The sequence below is a fragment of the Chiloscyllium plagiosum genome, chromosome 37 (genome assembly GCF_004010195.1).
Source record: "Chiloscyllium plagiosum isolate BGI_BamShark_2017 chromosome 37, ASM401019v2, whole genome shotgun sequence".
Taxonomy (NCBI): domain Eukaryota; kingdom Metazoa; phylum Chordata; class Chondrichthyes; order Orectolobiformes; family Hemiscylliidae; genus Chiloscyllium; species Chiloscyllium plagiosum.
The window spans coordinates 16,974,896-16,980,181 of record NC_057746.1 but is presented as its reverse complement, the minus strand read 5'-3'; the positions used below and the strand labels follow the sequence as shown (position 1 = coordinate 16,980,181).

At 45.2% G+C, this 5,286-nt stretch overlaps 1 pseudogene; it reads left to right on the top strand.

Annotated features, from left to right (window-relative positions):
* The first annotated feature begins 771 nt into the window (after window positions 1–771).
* LOC122541241 overlaps window positions 772–5,286 on the top strand; it is a 31,361-nt pseudogene continuing 26,846 nt past the window's right edge.

The window sequence follows — 5,286 nt, the reverse complement described above, 5'->3', positions numbered from 1 at the left end:
ACACCCACACACACCCTTACAGACACACACAATCCCACATGCTCACAGACTTAAGACACTCTGCACTCACTACACACACACACTTTCTCACACTCACAACCCCCAACCCAGACAGACACACACACGCAGACAGACAAAGACCCACATGCATACACACATTTTGTGGGGTGAATTTGTACTTTCAGGGTTACATTGTACTTTGCTCAAAAACTGCATGCATTCGTGTAGAACTCTGAGCTCAAAAACTGCATGAATTTATGTAAAACTCCGTTATCTCACTTTTTAGATTAGAATCAATCTAAACATCATGGCATAGACAGAGAACACAGGGGGCAAACACCTTCAACATATTGTCTAGCTATCACTATTTTTAACAGCTAACCTGAGAATGCAACTTTTTTAAAAAAAGGTTTTGTGATTTACACATGAAAGAAGTGAAACTATCACTGTATTCCAACAGGTGAAAGGCTAAACAGACAATCAATTTTTCAATGTATAATTTCAGTTACATCACACTGTAAATTTTTGCTATAAATTCTGTGTGTTAGGATTGAGCCTTCCACTATCACCTGATGAAGGAGGGTCACTCCGAAAGCTAGTGTGCTTCCAATTAAACCTGTTGGACGATAACCTGGTGTTATGTGATTTTTAACTTGGGACTGGGTTCAGTTTCATTCTCCCGGGACACAGCTCCCAGGACTGGCAGTGGAAAGATTATTGGCAAATTATTTGTCGCAAAATATCTGATCCAATTGGTTCAGTGAATCAAGAATGATTGGACTGTTCGTTCTGGTTTCTTTGTGTGAGAGAGTCTCTGCCAGTAAGTTGCACTAGTGTATTAACCATAGGGAGAAAGTGAGGGCTGCAGATGCTGGAGATCAGAGTCGAGTGTGTGGCACTGGAAAAGCACAGCAGGTCAGGTCTGCTTGGCAGTGTCTCGTAGCTGGTCCACTGAGATCTGAGCACCAGCTGAGAATAGGGACTTCATCTCGATTTCCAGGTTTCGTTTTCTCCTGTAGAGCTGATGTTTGAGGAGTGTGTGAGAGAAGTGTGGTGGCAGAGTCTCTCAGTGTAATCTGTGTGTAAGATCAACTTGAGTAGGTTTATGATCTGTCGTCCTTTCGGGATCTTGTCTGCTCTCTTGCACCTCTGTCAAAATGTGATGTCTGTGTTGATCTACTTGGAGATCCTCTGCACTTTGAACCAGAGGTTTGTGGTACCAATGGTAGCCATGATGTGGAGGTGCCAGTGTTGGACTGGTGTGGGCAAACTCGGAAGTCACCCGACTCCAGGTTATAGCCCAAGTGGTTTATTTGAAACCACAAGCTTTCATTAGGCATGTTGCCTGACAAAGGAGCAGTGCTCGAAAAGCTTGTGATTTCAAATAAACCTGTTGGACTATAACTTGGTGTCTTGTGACTTCCAAGTTTGCCCAAACCAGTCCAACACTGGCACCTCCACATCACAGTACTCAGTTGAAGTCTAATCAGTGTCTCATGTAAGTTTGTCATACCCTCCCTGCTGTTGTGCTCTGTGCCCTTATTTACGAAATCTAAAACACTGAATATTTTTAATAATGGCTCATCTACCTATTGTTCCACCTTTATTGGCTTGTGTATATGTCCACTCAGTCCTCTTTGCTCCTGCACATTACCTTTAGAGTCGTACCCTTTATGTTCTGTCTCATGTTCTTTGTATCGAACTATGTCACCTATCATATATCTCCACATTGAATCCTATCTGCCACCTATCTGGCCACTCCACCATGTCAATATAATCTCAAAGTTTCACTTTCTCAATGAATCCTACCTTTGAAGTACTTACTGACGTCATGCTGGAACAAACTGAGTTTTAATTTTAAGACTATCCCCTCCTGTTCTTCGCTCCCACACCAGGGGATCTGAATTGATGCAGTTTAAACCTTGTATGATCTTCAGCACCTCAACTGGATCTTCCTTCTGTCCTGCAAACTGAAGTTTGCCTAACTTCACCCTTTCCACTCTGATATCATTCTGGCAAATGTGTGCTGCACTCCCCTTCCTGAGGTGAGGGGCACAGAACTGAATGCAGTTACTCCAGATCAAAATTAAATTTTGTGTCCCAATCTTCAAGATAAAGGCCAACAACATTCCATCAACTTTTTCTTAATCCCTTTATTGTATTCATCCTCTAACTTTCAGTCCCTGCTTTCCAACATAAGGACATCAGAAATAAGAATGGGGATAGGCCATTCATCCCTTTGGCCCTATTCTGTCATTCAATGAGATCATAGCCAACCTGACTGAGGTCTGAACTCCATTTACCTCCCTACTCCCCAGAATCATCGATTCCTTTGTAGATCCTAAATCTGTCAAACTCATCCTTGTATGTATTCATTGATCTAGCTCTCTGGCAAAGAGAATTGCAGGCATTTTTGACCTGTCTTAGTCTCAGTCTTAAATGGAAAATCCCCTCAAGAGGAAACACCCTCTCAGCATCTACTCTGCCAAGCCTCCTCAGCAACATCGCCATTTCAATATGATCTCGTCTCAATCTTTGAGATTAACTCCAATGAATATAAACCCAATCTGACCTGATAAATAAAAGCTAAAGTGCAAAAGGGAAGGACATCATGCTAAATGTGCATTAAGCACAAGTTCAACACAAGCTGGAGATACAGGAGATCAATTCCAGGCATCTCAAGAGAGATGTGAAAGTATTGGGGAGCATGCAGAAAAGATTTAAAAATATGTTTCCAGGGATTTTAATGACTTGGAGAAGCTGGGGCTATTCTCCTTGGAGAAGAGGACACTAAAAGGAGACTTAGGAACACATTCAGCTCCTCAAGCCTGTTCCACCATTACGTCAGATCATGGCAGATCTGTGGCCTAACTCCTGATACCTGTCATTGGTCTATATCCCTTAATACTGCATGTTTGATAAACAAAATATTATCTCCCTATCAGATTTCAAATTAACAACTGACCTTACACTCACTACCATACATAGAAGAAGTTCCAAACATCTCCCACCCTTTGTGTGCAGAAATGCTTTCTAACATCTCTCCTAAATGGTCTGGCCCTAATTCTCAGATGATGTCCCCTAGTTCTAATGTTGGAATGCTGAGTATTAATGGCAGGGACCAGGGTTGGTGTTCACAGGATTTGGGTCATTGGTGGAGCTCTCATCCCTGTTCGGTTAGGGCTTTGTGAATAACCTTTTGCCATTCTGGGTGCTAAAGAATGCGTTTGGTACGCTTGCCTTCATTGGTCAGAGCATTGAATACAAGAAGTTGGGAGGTCATGTTGCAGCTGTACAGGATGTTGGTTGGGCCACTTTTGGAATATGCTGTTCAATTCTGGTCTCTCTGCTATTGGATGTTGTGAAGCTTGACAGGAGGCAATGGCTGGTATTATCGTTGGACTGTCAATCCCCACGTTCTGGGGACCTGGGTTAGAATGCCGCCACAGCAGATAGTGAGATTTGAATCCGGTAAATGTCTGAAATTAAGAGACTAGCGATGACCATGAATCCCTTTTCGATTGTTGGAAAAACCCATCTGGTTCACTAATGTCTTTTAGGGAAGGAAACTGTCATCCTTACCTGGTCTGGCCTACATGCGACTCCATTCCCACAGCCATGTGGTTGACTCTTAACTGCCCTCAAGGCAATTAGGGATGGGCAATAAATGCTGCCCTGACCACCGACACCCTCATCCAATGAGGGAATAAAACAGATTTACAAGGATGTTGCCAGGGTTGGAGGGTTTGAGCTACAGGGAGAGACTGAATAGGCTGGGGCTGTTTTCCCTGGAGTGTCAGAGGCTGAGGGCTGACCTTACCGAGGTTTATAAAATCATGAGGGGCATGGATAGGATAAATAGACAAGATCTTTTTCCTGGGGTGGGGGAGTCCAGAACTAGAGGGCACAGGTTTAAGGTGAGAGAGGAAAGATTTAAAAGGGACCTAAGAGGCAACTTTTTCACACAGATGGTGGTGCGTGTATGGAATGTACTGCCAGAGGAAGTGGTGGAGGCTGGTACAGTTACAACATTTAAAAGGCATCTAGATGGGTATATGAATAGGAAGGTTCAGAGGGATATGCGCCAAGTGCTGGCAACTGGGACTAAATTAAGCTGTGGGCAGGATTGATATTCTGGGTTTCATATCCTGACATTTCTGTGGGGTTGCTGTCTTACTCTGATCTCTCACTTCCTCTCTCCTGTTCCAGCCTCCCACACTCTCCAGTATTTCTTCACCGGTGTGACTCCGATTCCTGGCTTCTTGGAGTTTACGATTGTCGGGTATGTGGACGGGGTCCAGTTTGTTAAATACAAAAGTGATCGGAAGGAACTGATCCCCCGGGAGCAGTGGATGGTGGAGAGCGACGGTCAGGATGCCTGGGAATGGAAGACGATGTTGGTACAGGAACAGGAGCTGTATTTCCAAACCGATATTCCAAAGCTCATGTACCGAACCAACCAGACAGGCGGTGAGTCCCTGATGGGCCTCGTCCTGAAGGAATGGGGAGAAACCAGGATTGGACTGGGGATCTGGGAGCCAGACACTGGTGGCAATGGGCTGAACCCTCCATTGTATCTGAGCCTGATTATCTGTATTTGTTCTGTCTGATTGACAGCTTGTGTTACATAGAACATAGAACATTACAGTTCAGTGCAGGTCCTTCGGCCCTCGATGTTGCACCAACCTGTGAAACCAATCTGAAGTCTGTCTATCCTACACTATTCCGTTCTCATCCCAATGGTTATCTAATGACCATTCAAATGCCCTTAAAGTTGGCGAATCTATTACTGTTGCAGGCAGGTCGGCCAAGCCCCCACTACTCTCTGAGTAAAGCAACTACCTCCGACATCTGTGCTATATCTATCGCCCCCTCAATTTAAAGCTATGCCCCCTCGTGTTAGCCATTGCCATCCGAGGGAAAACGTTCTCACAGTCCATCTGATCTAACCTCTGATTGACAGGGATCCATACATACCAGATGATGGGCTGTGACCTGGGGGATGATGGGACGACACGTGGGTTCAGTCAGTGCGGGTGGGACGGCCAGGATTTCCTGAGCTTCGACAAAGGTCGCATGGTGTGCGTGACACCCACCCCCTGGGGGGAAAGCACCAAAAACAGGTGGGACCGGGAGCATGTCAACAACCATCGGTGGAAGCATTTCCCAGAGGTGGAGTGCGTCAAGTGGCTCAGGAACTACCTGGAGTACGTACAGAGGGAACTGAGTGTGGGTGAGAGAGGGTGGGGGAGGGAACTGAGAGAGGGTGGGGGAGGGAACTGAATG